Raw genomic sequence first — 16,419 nt, 5'->3', positions numbered from 1 at the left:
AAAGGACGTCTCATGTCTGTTAAAACATATTTCCTCGTTCCTCTCTCCTTGCATGGTTTCCTCCATGCATCCCTGGTGGGAGGGACTAAGACGCAAGGAAAGGACGCAAGTGAGGGAAACGGGGATGCAATTAAGAGACTTGAGATGTACCCAAGGAATGAGGGATGATTAGCAACCAGTTACAGCTGTGCCAATTAACCCTGGCACTGTTCCCCTGAACCACTCCCACAGATCTCTCCCCTACAGCTGAGCACAGACCACGCCCACTACCACAACTACAAAGAATAGAAATATACTTTATTCATCCCAAAGGGGAAATTTGTCAAAGACAAAAAGTTACTTGAATTTACTATACTATACTTGATAAATATACTATGTATACTATACTTGAGACTCAATGTTCATCATTAAAGTTTAATTGAATCACACTTAAAGAACCAAACCTTTTTTTTAAATAATTTTTAGGAAAAAACTTCAGATCATTTGGTATTTTTCAATATATTTTATTAATAATAATAATGTTTTATTTTCTGATCCGCTCTGAAGAATCTGGATCAATACTGATCAATGATTTTAAATGTCTTTACAGTGACAGGATTTTCACAAAATGTCTGTTTACAAAAGAAGATGAAACCAAAATGAAAGCCACTCATGTTTATGATGAAAATAATGATTCATTGTGTATCGATATAAGAAACTCTGTGTGTTGTTTTGTGTGTTTGCAGTCTGTCACACTGTGAGATCACAGAGGAAGGCTGTTCTTCTCTGGTCTCAGCTCTGAAGTCAAACCCCTCCCATCTGAGAGAACTGGATCTGAGCTTCAACAACCTGAAGGATTCAGACGTGAAGCTGCTGAGAGGTTTTCTGGAGAGTCCACATTGTAGACTGGAGACTCTGAGGTGGGTTCACTGTCTGCTGCTAGTGTAGCACCTTCATGTTTCATCAATAACTCCATTTGATTTAACTACGTATAGATCCATAAAGTGATACATTTTCTGGTAAGTTTTAGGAAAATAACAAAGTAATATTTAAATAAAACCATTTCTGATTGTAACTTTTTTCAAAACATTTAACTTTTTACTCTCCAGAAAATGGGGTAATGATCACTTCCAACAGTAGAATGCTTCCATACCTCCCACACACAAATACCTGCCAATGACCGTGATGCCATTGTCAGGTCTAAACTTGACTCATTACCTGACTTGTAATTAATTCTTGTGAACCTCCCATCATTTAAACATACAAGTTCCAAGGAGTCCATCACACCCTCTACTATCAATCCATTCCTATCAGTCTTTTCCACTCCCCAGAGAGTGCTATGCGCATTCAAATCACCACACCAAATGACCCTCTTCTGTCTAGTCCCTTTATTGCCTCTCATGCTTCTAATTCCAATCGTTGACACAGATTTTAGAAATTCACCCCTAACCACACTTCAACAACTACATATTCTGGGTCTTTCCCTTTTTCTATTTCTCGGTAAGAAATTCCTTTCCTAACAAAGGTAGCACATCCTCCCCCATTACCCCCTTCTCTATCCCTTCTTATGCACACACATCCCTGAATCACAACATTTTGGTTGAAGCCATGTCTCTTCAACACATATTATATCTGGTTTATATTCTAACCCATTAAGAATACCTTTAAATTCGTGGCCATTTGCCAACAGACTCCTTGCATTCCACTGCAGAATTAACATTATGACGAGTCCTGTGAACATGTTTCTTTGTTTAACTGTTCCTGTTTTTTAAGCTCCTCCTGAACAGCCATCCCAGTTATCCCATGAATATTTAAATATCTTGCTGCACTCTTTACTATTATTTCAATCTTCTCAGATCTCTCTTTTGCTTGGAATGTGCAGTTAAATACTTCAGCCATGAAACACACAAAGCTCTCCTTATTTACTGTCAGTACATTCCCATCTCCCCTTTGACTCTTTGTCACAAGTTGTTCATTTGACTGTTGACCCGGTTCCTTCCTTGATATATCTCCCCCCCCCCCCCCCCCTCTCCACTCTACTCTCCCTCTGAACCACCTTTGCTGCTTCTGCATAAGATATATTCATTTTCACTTTTAGCTGCTGCACTTCCACTGCCTTCTTTCTCACTTCACACCCACCATAGGCCACACTATGTGCACCTCCTCAATTTGCACACTTGAGCTCTGTCCCATCCTCACATTTCCCATACTCATGTTCCCCTCCACATTTTCCACATTTTTGTTTCCCTTTGCACGCTGCCGCAATATGTCCATATTTTTGGCATTTGAAAGACCTCAAAGGTGGTGGGACATAAGCTCTTACATTGTAACTCATATATCCCACAGTGACTTTATCAGGCAACTATTGGAAATCCAGCAACACTGACAAACTATCAACCCTTTCTCCCCCTCTTCTTGCTTGCAGACGTTTAATCCCTATCATTTTTCCACCTCTTATACTTGATCTCAAATCCTCCACCTTTTCCTCCACTGGGATACCATATATCACGCCTCTCACAAAGGGCCCATCACTTGTCTTCTTAGCGTTCCAACCACCATGTTGCACACTTTTTTCAGCTTCATTGCTTTCTCTCTCTGCTCCTCGTCCTTACACTTAATCAACAAGCCACCATCACCCAGCACCTTCGCCATCAAAATTTCGCCAACTTTCTCCTTCAACCCACGAGTCAGCGCCACCGGACTAACTTTCCTAAAATCATTTCCTTCCATGCATCTCAAAATTACTTTGAACCCCTCATTCTCAACAGTCTTCCTCCTCATCACCCTGCCTTCCTCTCTCCCTTCCAAACTACTATCAGATACACTACTACGCTTCCTGGCTCGTTTATTTTTCCCTACTTCGGTCCAGTTATTGTAATCCATATCCTCACTCCCACCCTCTCCATCACTATTCCCTCCCATCCTTAGTCCAGTCACAGATCACTTTATGCACAATCCGCTGAAACTACTTCTCCAAGCTCTCCGTCCGTGAGTTACTTCCTCGAGAGCGTCGATTCACACAAATACGTCACCTTCCTGCTTTTTCGGCCACCAGAGCTGCTTCTTCTTCTTCTTCTTCTTCTTCTTCTTCTTTAAATTTGATTGGCGGGTCGCAACCAACTTTCATAGGTGCATACCGCCACCTACTGTAGAAACTGTGTGTTGTTTTGTGTGTTTGCAGTCTGTCAGGCTGTAAGATCACAGAGGAAGGCTGTTCTTCTCTGGGCTCAGCTCTGAAGTCAAACCCCTCCCATCTGAGAGAACTGGATCTGAGTGGAAACAACCTGAAGGATTCAGATGTGAAGCTGCTGTCTGATCTTGTGAAGAGTCCACATTGTAGACTGGAGACTCTGAGGTCAGTAGAGGGTTGGAGTCAGTCCATGCTGGTTTCAGCAGTATTGTACCAAACACAGATCCACAGGCTTCAGGATTGGACGAGAGAGAGAGAGAGAGAGAGAGAGAGAGAGAGAGAGAGAGAGAGAGAGCAGTCAGCCAATCAGATGAGTCAGAAGCTTGTTGTGATTGTGTGTTTGAGTCGATGTGTTGTTGTTCACGTCTACAGGAAGTGAAGCTTGTTAACAGCTGACGGCATCATCAGATGTTTAGAGACAGTGGTCCTCATTCATCACACTATCAAACTATTGATCAGTTCATCTTTGTCACAGCTCTGAGATCAGTCTGACTGAAGCCTGCACATCACTGCTCTCACTTCATAGAACCAGCGTTACATGTAGCCAATCATCAGTCATGGCTGAAATAACCACTAGTGCTGCTTTGTACAAGTTGAGGAAGTCCCAGATATCTGAAACCAAACTCCATCATGTGTGGTTCATAACATCATCTGGAGGCTGTATTCACTGTATCTATCCAGACACTCGTCGGCTGGTTTACTACAGCTGTATGAACCCAAAATAAACAGATTCAGCTGTGATTTAAGTTCAACAAACATTCAAAGGATGCTGAAATAACTATATCATGATGTTGATTTGTAAAAAGTCTGACTTCATGCTTTGTCAGGTCTGTTCACAAGATGACAAGCAAACAACTGTTAAAATGGTTGTTTTCTGAATGGAGTTTGGATCAATAGATGAATCAGAAATGGAGGATAAACATATTGTATCCGTCTGTGTTCACCCAGAGCTCTACGATACCTCATACAGAGACCAAACTATGTGTATGAATGTATGAGTATGAACCACAGACTGTCTATGGTACAAACAATAACCACGCTGACCTATTTACGCCTAGATGATGGAGCAGCTACAATGTTAGCATAGCCTAGCAACAGCGTCAGGACGTCAGTGATGAAGGAGGAGAATCTCAACGCTGAAAGGCTTTAACGACACAGCCTCACGTGTGTCTCTTACTCCATTGGAAATATTTAAATTTGCATCGCGTCTTTTGCCTCATTGGCTCAAATTTACGTCTATTAGTGACTTTGCATTTACTTTGTATGTAATCGCGTTGCGTGAAAAGTCTGCTTGGCGTTTGTTGTGAACGCAGCATAACAGGGTTAAATCCATCTTTACAGTGAGCAGTGAACACCTCTCTGGTTCTGCAGTCATGATGCGTTCAGGACTCTCAGCACTTTATTTCAGTGGAACCTGCAGAGTCAACAGACTGGAGGCCCAAAGTGTCTGCAGGTGTGTGAGCCTGGAGCTCAGTGTAGGTTAACATGAGAGCTGAGAGGAAGCTGCTCTTTCTACTGGATGAGCTGCGCCACTGACTGACGGCTGATGAAGAGAGTCTCTGTAAACACTGATTCATCTCTTCTCTTGTCTTCTTCTTCTCTCATCAGATGGAAGTGATCTCTGTCATCTGAGTCCTGATGATCCAGAGAGCATCTGGAGACTGGAGACTGCTCCACCACCTCCACCTGGATTTTATTTAGTGTACCAAACACCAGAAGACTTTTAAAGACTAAAGTCTGACACCCTCTCACATATACAGACATTGGGCCTCATATCACAACAGATTTACTCTTATTTAGGGCCCGAGGACCTTTTGAAATTCTACTGATTATTTTTGTTAGGGTTCATATTTGTTGTCTGCTGCTTCAGCTCAAACTCCCGTGAGCTGGAATGAGGTAGAAAAATGAAACTTGGAACAATAACTGGAAATGATGTTCATGTGCTTCTCAAGACATATAACTCTGATCGGCCACATGGTGGCGCTGTAATTAACGTCCCAAAATGCGATTTTTGAAAAGCCACGCCCCTCACACCAGAAGTCATTGACTGGATATTTGATTTGTTTCATGATAATGTTCAACCACATTTGTAAAACTATTGTGAAAACGCTCAATAGGGGCACCACCAGTAGTAATGTTGTTCATGGTGCTTTCAGCTATTTTAAGTACGTAGTAAAGTTAAACAGTCACTAAAATTCTGTTAAAATACGTTCACTATACAGTGTATAGTGAACGTATTTTACCATCATTTTGAACAGAATTCAACTGTGTTCACAGAGTCACAGGGTTAAAGAACTCCTACTCACAAAAAGAGGTTTTATTCTGAGCAGCAGGAGACTTGACTCTGTAATGTTGGTGTAGCCCCGCCCACCTATTAACTCGTATAAAAGCACCGCCTACTGACCAATCAGAGCTCAGTACGTGGATCGTTAGGAAATATTGAACCAATAAGAAGAAGTTAAGTCATAAAAGTAACACAGTTTAAACTGCTGAATGCAGAAAGAACAGCTGGCAATAAATCACAGACTGTGTGAATGATGAAATGAACAGATTCATAACATCACTGTCTCATGTAGAGCACAACATCTACTACATGTGTGTATTCTGTTACATTCATGTGCTGCAGATGTATTCTGATGACACGAATGACAATATTTGAGTCTTATTCTTTCAGTTGTAACCCCGGCGCTGTGAAACAGACTTGGCTTGTTTTCTTTAGTTCTATTTCAGACTCATAAAGTCTTGATGCATTTAAGTTTTATTCTACTCTGTGAGTTACTATTGATTTCTCTCCTATCAATGAATGTGTCATGATTTTACTTCTTTGATTTCTATTATTACTGAGTGGTCATTTAATGATGATAATGTTTAAGTGACTTTCAGTCATTTATCGATGTGATATCCGACATGCTCTGTGAAGCATCATTGGTTGAGATGATTTAATGAGATAATCTTGGTTTGACATACTTTGCTCTGATCTTTGTCAGTCAGCAAAGGAAACAGGATGTAAGGTCAGATGCTGTAACCATGCTAACTGTTTAGGAGACACCCTGACTGATGTTCCACCAGGAAGACCAGACAGCAACCTTAGAAATAAGAGCTAACCTAAAGAAGTCTGTCATGAACTGTAAGATACGTAAACAGCTTCATCCAGTGATTTACTAATGTTTAGTAGTCGACCATATATGGACCAGGAGGTTAACGATGCTCCAAGTAAAAAGGTAGAAATAGGAGGAGACTACAAACAATCAGGCTTTTTGGGTTTATTCAGGTGCTCCTAGTTAGGAGTCTTTTTGACGAGGATTATTTGGTGATTTGAACTTTTGAATTTTGCCTTTTTCTTTTATTTGCTTTTCATATTATCCTTTTTTTGTAACTTTTAATCTTCTTTTTATTGTAAAAACCAAATAAAACTGGTTTGTATTTTGTACATTCCAACCAAAGCCCAGTGTTGCTGGTCTCTGAGGGTGTCTGCGTAGTCTCCATGAGGTCAGAGAGCTCTTCTCCTGAGAGGCTGACAGCAGTGCATGATTGGATATGAATATGAACAACAGACCTGCTACAAGCTGAGCTTAAATGTTGTTCTTCAGTCTGATGTGATTTACTAACTTGGTTGGCTCAGATAGTTTTGATGCTCTGCTGGTTTATCATGCTTGGTGTTCATGTGATTACAGGACTTACACATAACTGTTGTGTCTTTGGTGAAGCAGTAGGGGTCAGATTGGTACCTGATTTGAGGGTGTTAGGGTCAGAGTCCTGAAGCTGACCTTCATAACTGAGGCAGGATCCCAACCCCACAGGGTTCCTCCTCCTGTGTTGGCCTTTTAAACAGGTCCATCCTGGACTACTTCCAGTCCTCCACCACCTGTCGCATTTTTACTGTACTACATCTCAGAGGTACATATTGTACTTTTTACTGTACTACAAGTAGCTCTTGTACTCAAGTGCAGTTCTCGAGAAAATATCCTTTAAATGTTACTTTTCTTTTAAAGAAAATGTTTGGCATAAAACATTTTATTTATGAACAATAAAACCGGTGTTTAAATTTGAAAGAAAGGAACTTTTTGGACTTTCTGCTCATTCGTCAGACTTTGGTTCCTGTAAACAGCAGCGGAGTGAGAGCTCCTCGTGGCTCCGCCCCGCTCAGCTGGTTGCAGCAGCAGCAGCAGCAGGACGGAGGAATGTGACGGGTCTGTCGGTGCTCCAGGCCTCTCCTCTGCGGATCAAATCACAGACATGAAGCCTCGTAACTTCTCCCGGAGTTTGATACAGATCTGAGGAAACACTTGAGCGGTGAGGAGCGGACACCGGAGAGGATCTTTGCTGGATGTTTCTGACGTGAAGTCGGTCCAGGTGTGGCCGCTCTACCTGAGGCTGCTGGTGTTCAACTGCACATTATTTATTCAGGGTTAAAGTTCATCGTGACGCTCCGTGTTGAAGGCAGATCAACATGCCGGTGTTACGGTTTAACAAGGGACCATGTAAACTGGTGACTTTCAGCCGAATGCGTCTCATGTTGTCGTAGTTACGGCAGCTGTTTAAAACAGGAAGATAAAATAATGATACAAATTCAGTATAATGCATTCTGGCTATTATTATTGTTGTTATTATGGTTATTATTATACGCAGTTTAACACATTTCATGGACTTTATTTCAATTTTTGGTACAGTATTCCCATAATATTTTGTTTAACCACAATATGGTGACATAGTATTGATTTTCATCCTCTGCCAGACCTGTGCAATAAAATGTGTGCGTGTGCGTGTGCGTGTGTGTGTGTTCCTGCAGTGGGACATCCGGGTGGTGACGCTGGAGGTGGTTGGAGCTTTGTAGTCCTCATTAGTCTCCTCGATGAACTCGGTCACACTGATGTTACGGTTTAACAAGGGACCATGTTAACTGGCGACTTTCAGCCGCGTCTTTTGTTGTAGTTAAGGCAGCTGTTGAAAACAGGAAGAGAGCTCGTTGCTCTTGTTTTGAAATAATAAAATGGTAAAAAAAACACATAAACGTCTTTGGAGCCTGTTTTGTGCAAACATGTGTAACGAAGAAGAACTCACAGTTAAAATAAGTATATATATATACAAATATATATAAACATAAATAAATCATATTTACGGGATTAGAAAAACGTCAGCAGTCAGAAGCACTCCCACTACACCACCATCAGCGTACTGTGTTGTACGCTGATGGTGTAAGAACGTACAACACAGTCATCAGTCGCTCCTAACAGCAAAGGGCCACCAGAACAACTTGTGACCACACTGCGCGTTTACCACGGAGCACTCCCTTTGTTGCTTCGTTGCCACATGTGTCAAGCTTTTCCTTCAATTCAATATGCTTTATTTATAGAGTGTAACACAGACAATATTGCCCAAAACATCAAGAAATAATGAGAGTAAAAGTAAAAGATACATTTCATACTATAAATATAATAGTAGAAGACACTTGTTTGTACACATCGGCTGAATTAATCTGGTTTACTACGACCGTATGAACCCCTCAAAACATTGCTGTAATTTAATTAATGACAAATAATGTATGACAAAAAAAGATGAAATCACTACATGATGATGATTTGTAAAAAAAAATAATAATGAATGCGTTGCTTATACACACTTATATACATAGATGTTCATCTAATGTCCAACCAACATGAACATCCTTTGGCCCACCTGCTTTCAGGGAACCAGGGCGGTTCAAGTCGTGCTTTTAGTTTGTTAGAGCGATCTACTACACTGGAATAACTTATTTCACTGTAATAATGATTTTAAATGTCTTTACAGTGACAGGATTTTCACAAAATGTCTGTTTACAAAAGAAGATGAAGCCAAAATGAAAGCCACTCATGTTAATGATGAAAATAATTATTCATTGTGTATCGATATAAGACACTCTGTGTGTTGTTTTGTGTGTTTGCAGTCTGTCACGCTGTGAGATCACAGAGGAAGGCTGTTCTTCTCTGGTCTCAGCTCTGAAGTCAAACCCCTCCCATCTGAGAAAACTGGATCTGAGCTTCAACAACCTGAAGGATTCAGGAGTGAAGCTGCTGAGAGGTTTTCTGGAGAGTCCACATTGTAGACTGGAGACTCTGAGGTGGGTTCACTGTCTGCTGCTAGTGCAGCACCTGCTGGAGCAGAAAACCAGCCAGAATCAGTCTACGTATATGAACCGTGGTCTCAGGTTGATGTAAAAAAGGCTGTAGAGGGTCTACCACATCCAAGAGATAATCAAGCTGAAATGGCATGACAAGTAAACCTGCTGTGCCAGAGCGACAGATTAAATGGCTTAGAAGCCTGCATGAGACAGATAGTGGGCAACTGGGACTCTCTCCTCAACGATGCTTCAATACCGTTACTGATGCCGGGTTCCAGGGACAGATAAGAAGTATGAAAACAAGTTCTTTAAAACACCAACAGCAAAATTAAGGATGACTAACCTTTATTGGGACAACAAAGGTTTTGTGGGAGCTGTATGTGCACTCCAAGAGGATGAGAAAAAGCTCTTCAGGGGAGGTGATGCACCACATGTCTCACTAGCCAAGCCACCCTCCGCATTTTGGAGAGATGTAGGGGGATTTGTGACAACAGCAGAAGAATCTGGGGAACCGTGGGAACGTGTGCAAGAGAATATTTATCATTATCCCATGTTGAAAAGCTACACAACTGAGCTAAACTGGGTAACAATGGCAAAGAAGGCAGTGCACATAATAATAATAATAATAATAATAATAATAATAATACATTTTATTTATATAGCGCTTTTCAGAGTAGTCAAAGACACTTTACATTAAAATCATTATATATAAAAGCAATACACTAAAAACATAAAATACACAATATCGGTCACACATTAAAAGCAATTTTGAACAGGTGGGTTTTGATTTGAGATTTGAATGTGGAAAGGTCAGTGCAGTCTCGGATGTGTTTGGGGAGAGAGTTCCAGAGGGAGGGGGCAGATATGGAGAAGGCTCTGTCGCCCCATGGCCGGTGCTTGGTCCTGAGTGGAAGGGACAGGAGGTTGGCATCAGAGGATGCCAACACATGTCAGCTAAGATGCAAAATAGATGAGATGTTTTCTCCCTCTCCTCGGCTGAGGAGGAGGCTCTAGAAACTCTTGATAACACTCTATGGTCTCAAGGACCTGCAGATGTAGGGAAAGTAAAAGGGATAGAACCAGTAACAATAACTCTTAAAAGCAGTTTCAGACCATTCAGAGCAGTCAGTATCCTATCAAACCAGAAGCGGCTGAGGGAATACAACCAATATTTGAAGCACTATTAAAATCAGGGGTAGTTAGAGAGTGTCCAGACTCACCATGCAATACACCTCTATTCCTATTTAAAAAAGCAGCACCATCCACCGGCTGGAGGATGGTTCAAGATTTGCGAGCAGTAAATAAAGCAGTAATGCCAAGAGCACCATTAGTGCCAGATCCACATATTCTTTTAAATGAAATGAATCCTGAGTGTCAATACTTTTCTGTGATAGACTTAGCAAACACCTTTTTCTCTGTACCAGTGCATGAAGACTGTCAGTTTTGGTTTGCGTTTCAATTCGGTGGGAAAATGTACACTTACACTATGATTCCTCAAGGATATTGTGAAAGTCCAACCATATTTTCTCAAGTAATGGCAGCTAATCTAGCTAAATTTGAACCACCACTAGGAAGTCAAATCTTACTTCATGTAGGCGATATTTTGATATGTTGAAAAACTCAAGAGAAATGCAAAGAAGATACTCTTGCACTGCTAAAATTCCTTTGTGAGCAGGGACATAAAGTAAGCAAAAACAAACTGCAACTGTGGAAAGAAAAAGTAAAATACCTAGGCTATGATCTATCAAAGAGACAAATGATGCCATTCTTAGGAATGACTCATTTCTGCAGAAGCTGGGTTCCTAATTATGCTGAGTCGATTAATCCCTTATCAAAGTTGATTCATGAAAAGACTATGGCAGCACATGACAAACGAAACTGGACCCCTGAAGCAGAGAAAGCTTTTTGGTAAAGAAAATGCTAACAAGTTTATCTGTGTTAGGGTAGAGGAGGTTTTATGACATCCGTGTTAACTCAAGAACATGGAGGAAAACACAGACCTATAGCTTTCTATTCCTCTCAACTAGATTCTGTTGCTAAAGCAATGCCTGTCTGTTTACAAGCTGTAATCGCAGCATCAATGTCTGTACAGACATCTGCACCGATAGTGTTATTCAAACCTTTAATGCTAAAAGTACCTAAATAAAATCTAGATGGTACAAATGCGACTGGGTATGCTGTAGTGACAAGTAATACAGTTTTGAAAGCTGAACCTTTACCATCACACCTGTCAGCGCAAACAGCGGAACTCATTGCTCTGACAGAGGCATGCAAATTAGGAAAAGACAAGACTATCAATATTTATACTGACAGTAACTATACATATTCATGCATACATGTATTCGCTCAACAGTGGAAAAACAGAGGCATGGTTACATCAAATAACAAACCTATCACACACAGAGACTTGATCTAACATCTGCCTAGAAAAGTAGCAGTCTGTAAATGCACAACACACACAACAGGAACTGACCCCATTTCAGCAGGAAACCACAGAGCAGATGAGGACGCTAAGAAGGCTGCACAAAAACCACATGACCAGTTTCCTCTTGAAGTGCAGCACATGAGATTTTAAAAGACATGCAAACAAATGCTCCAAAACAAGAGAGCACTTACTGGCAAAAACAAAACTGCAAAACAGACAGTGATGGGTTCTGGAGATGACCCGAGGGCAAACTAGTACTACCAAAGACTTTATATAGATACGCGGCTCTTTTGAGCCATGGGTAAGACCATGTCCCAACAGGAGGGATTGTATCTATGATAACCAGAGTATTTACAGCATATGGCTTCACAAACTACTCAAACATTTTTTGTCTAGCATGTACTGTATGCGCAAAACATAATCCTCAAGGCCAGCAAAGACCAGCAAAGACCAGCAAGGGGTAAATTACCAGAACCAGAATATCCATTTCAACACATTTGCAAGGATTTCATTGAACTATACCAGGAGTCGGCAACCTTTACGATCCAAAGAGCCATTTTGCTCTATTTTCCACCAAATAAAATTCGTCTGGAGCCGCAAAAGCTATTTGATATCACAGCCTATAAAGTTGTATATATAGTTATATTATATATACAAAAACTATAGTTTGTTGTATTTATGAAAATATAGAACAAGAATAAGGACAATTCTTGACATTGTATTGCAATTTTACCTGATATAACAATATCAAACTCTTATGAAGAGGAGAGTTTGCTGCAGAAGTTGAGAATTCGCTCTTTTTCGCTCATCTCCAGCGTGACACTTTTCAGCACATGATGTGTGTTTGTTCTGGAAGCATAGAGGTAAGTCAGCATCGTTGGCAGTGAAAGCAAATGAAGACGTCCACGCAGATTAAACTCTCTATTTTCCTCCGTGACTTTTCTTTTTTTGGATTTATCCATTGATAGTTTACAGAGAGCGGGGGCTGAAAATCATGATTAGCCACCTGCAGGGAAAAGCTCTTGACAGGAGTAGAGGATTTAACTGCCTGTGGAAATAATTAACATATAAGATTCTGTTCATTCTTGCTTATAAATTATATTCTCTCTGAACACGTTTCTCTTTTTGGAGAACGTCATGTGAGATAACTTCTCTGATTATCGCAATGTCCCTGCAGTTCTTTCTATTTCCTCGTCTCTCCCCGTGTGTCACGGTGTGTGTAAACCTCGCTCGAGTCAGGAAACTTGTCAGAATACTCATATTTGATTGGCTGAGCTGCATCACGTGATGTGATTTGCAACGCATTGGTCGGTGTGTTTCCTGCACCGCTGAACAAGTACCGTAACGGCTGAATAAGAAGCGCCGGTTAAAGTATAAACCTAGTGCATATTATATATAATTCCGAATTATCTATCGGATTTAGGTCCTGGGTCTGGATCCGGTCCGCCAGTTGGGGACCCCTGATGTAGACTCAGGGAGCCGCAACAGAGGGGCTGAAGAGCCGCATGCCACATGTTGCCGACCCCTGTGCTAAACCAATGTGAAGGGCAGAAATATTGTTTGACAATAATTGACAGATATTCTAAATGGATCGAAGTATTTCCAACCAAAACACCAGATGCTATTACGGTAGCTAAAGCCCTAACAAAAGACATTATACCGTGATTTGGTAAACCAGAAAGGATTTATTGTGATAACGGTACACACTTTGTCAACAAGATAATAAAACATTTGGCTGAAGTATTTGGAATAAACATGAAATATCATTGCTCTTATCACCAACAGTCAGCAGGGTTGATTGAAAGAACAAATGGTACAATAAAATCTAAATTGAGAAAAATGATGGCTGAGACAGGAAAGAACTGGGTACAATGTTTAGCTCCAGTAATGCTTAGTATGCACATCTTGCCTATTAGTAGAGAACTTTCACCTTTTGAACTATTGTATGGCAAAAATGTTAAAAAGAAAAGAGATTACTTCTTCTGTCTGAATTTGGCCTTATCGCTGTTTATTTCGATCTTTGTAGCGGTATCTCTGCTCACTGTTTGTGGGTGCTGCCTTATACCTTTTATAAGAGGACTACTGCAGCGATGGATAGACCTGACTAAACAGTTCCCAACAAGACGACGAGGACCCTGGGGGATCCTCCTGGTCCCCCACCTGACTACTATGATGACGCAATCGTGGCGTTGTTTGAACAAAATGCTGACACAGGACTCTCAAGGATCCTAGAGAGGAAGGGAAGGTTAAAGATCGGTCTCTAGTTAGCCAAGTCTAGCGGACTAAGAACTAGAATAACCCTTCAGAGATCTATAGTTGTTAAGCAGTAATACTTAACTTTTTACGACATGAGTAATCTTCACTGCCTTATCAATGAATCCTCAAGACTACGTGCTTTACATGCATCATTGATATTTATTGCAGGATACTTAGCAGGGGCAAAGCAACAGCTCATAAAACGTCCATTGCTTCAATTTATTATAGTCTGATCATTATATTAATTTCTTACTGGGCGAAAGTCCTTTTTTGTGGAATAAATCCTTTGTGGTGTAGGAGGAGATGACTCACCAGGCCTTGGCGGGACCCCTGACTCCTACTACCAGGTGTCACGTGCAATGGTCACACGTTTTAAACTGAAGGTAGGCCCCTCCCCCGCTCCTGGAGGGAGACCTTTTTGTTTTAACGAAGAACGAGGACCCTCAGAAGTTTGCCCAAACTGAGGGATCCTCGCCGGCGACGAACAGATTCACCAAAATCTGTCGCCCGAAGTGATCACGGATCAAAAGGACACGGCTAGCAGAACCGTAGCCTCCAGGGAAATACGGCTCAGTCTCTCTCAGAGGTACATATTGTACTTTTTACTGTACTACATCTCAGAGGTACATATTGTACCTTTTACTGTACTACATCTCAGAGGTACATATTGTACTTTTTACTGTAGCCTACTACATATCAGATGGAAATAGTGTAGTTTTTACTTTGTACTTAGTGTGGTAAAGGATGTGAATACTTCTTACACCACTGAGTACAAGTAGCTATTGTACTCAAGTGCAGTTCTTGAAAAAATATCCTTTAAATGTTACTTTTCTTTTGAAGAAAATGTTTTGCAAAATAAAACCGGTGTTTAAATTTGAAAGAAAGGAACTTCCTGGACTTTCTGCTCATTCGTCAGACTTTGGTTCCTGGAAACATCAGCGGAGTGAGAGTTCCTCATGGCTCCGCCCCGCTCAGCTGGTTGCGGCAGCAGCAGCAGGACGGAGGAATGTGACGGGTCTGTCGGTGCTCCAGGCCTCTCCTCTGCGGATCAAATCACAGACATGAAGCCTCGTAACTTCTCCCGGAGTTTGATACAGATCTGAGGAAACACTTGAGCTATGAGGAGCGGTGAGGAGCGGACACCGGAGAGGATCTTTGCTGGATGTTTCTGACTCTTTGGACGACGTGAAGTCGGTCCAGGTGTGGCCGCTCTACCTGAGGCTGCTGGTGTTCAACTGCACATTATTTATTCAGTGTTAAAGTTCATCGGGACGCTCCGTGTTGATGGCAGATCAACATGCCGGAGCTCAGCTCATGAAGGTAAAGTGTGTTTCTGTGTATTAATGAAGGTAAAGTGTGTTTCTGTGTGTTAATGAAGGTAAAGTGTGTTTCTGTGAGTATTAATGAAGGTAAAGTGTGTTTCTGTGTATTAATGAAGGTAAAGTGTGTTTCTATGAGTATTAATGAAGGTAAAGTGTGTTTCTGTGAGTATTAATGAAGGTAAAGTGTGTTTCTGTCAGTATAAATGAAGGTAAAGTGTGTTTCTGTCAGTATAAATGAAGGTAAAGTGTGTTTCTGTCAGTATTAATGAAGGTAAAGTGTGTTTCTGCCAGTATAAATGAAGGTAAAGTGTGTTTCTGTGAGTATTAATGAAGGTAGTGTGTTTCTGTGAGTATTAATGAAGGTAAAGTGTGTTTTTGTGAGTATTTATGAAGGTAAAGTGTGTTTATGTGAGTATAAATTAAGGTAAAGTGTGTTTCTGTGAGTATAAATGAAGGTAAAGTGTGTTTCTGTGAGTATTTATGAAGGTAAAGTGTGTTTATGTGAGTATTTATGAAGGTAAAGTGTGTTTCTGTGACTTCTTCACATTTCCAGGCAGTGTAAGTCTGTTTTTCAGTGAAAAGAGGAACAGAGAGAAACACTTCCTGATGGTGAAACAGTTGAATCTTCTGCTGCTCAACATTTTGTAAGAGTTCAGAAAATACAAAGTGCATCAGAAGTGATACTAACAGCAGTAACTAATGGAAACTAAAATAGAGAAGTCAGACAGAGCGAGATATTCAGAAAGTTATGTTGCTCATAGAAAGAAAAACAGTCAGTTCAGACACTCACAGACCTTCATCATCATCAACATGTTTAAAGATATTTACTCTGACTCTGCTGGTCTTGACTCTGCTGGTCTTGACTCAGTTGGTCCTGACTCTGCTGGTCCTGACTCAGTTGGTCCTGAACATGATGCATACTGCTGATCCATTGATATGCATGTAGATTCATATGAAAATGTAGCTGTGGATATTGATACAGATTTCAACATGTTCTAATCATTATTAGTCATCAGGTGAGATCAATAACAAGACGAAGAAATACATAAAGATTTGATCAATAGATAAATTTCTCCAGAGAATAATATCCTCACATCCACCGTGTGAATAAAAGATTAAAGTCATATCTTTAATGACACTGCTCCAGGAT

General features: G+C 40.8%; 2 protein-coding genes across 2 annotated transcripts in view; one reads left to right on the top strand and one right to left on the bottom strand.

Moving 5' to 3' along the window:
• Positions 1–16,419, bottom strand: part of LOC142964701 (vesicular integral-membrane protein VIP36-like) — a 265,045-nt gene that overhangs the window by 173,464 nt on the left and 75,162 nt on the right. The gene's annotated exons all lie outside the window — the stretch shown is intronic.
• The window catches only part of LOC142964713 (uncharacterized), a 37,278-nt gene continuing 35,062 nt past the window's right edge, over positions 14,204–16,419 (top strand). Inside the window, exon 1 of the mRNA XM_076105202.1 lies at positions 14,204–15,267. The gene's annotated coding sequence lies outside the window, so the exon portion shown is untranslated. The remainder of the gene's footprint in view (positions 15,268–16,419) is intronic.

The sequence above is a fragment of the Anarhichas minor genome, unplaced genomic scaffold (genome assembly GCF_050575085.1).
Source record: "Anarhichas minor isolate MPS153535 unplaced genomic scaffold, ASM5057508v1 ptg000031l, whole genome shotgun sequence".
Classification (NCBI taxonomy): Eukaryota; Metazoa; Chordata; class Actinopteri; order Perciformes; family Anarhichadidae; genus Anarhichas; species Anarhichas minor.
Note: the sequence above shows the minus strand (reverse complement) of the source record. Positions and strands in the feature narration are given on the sequence as shown.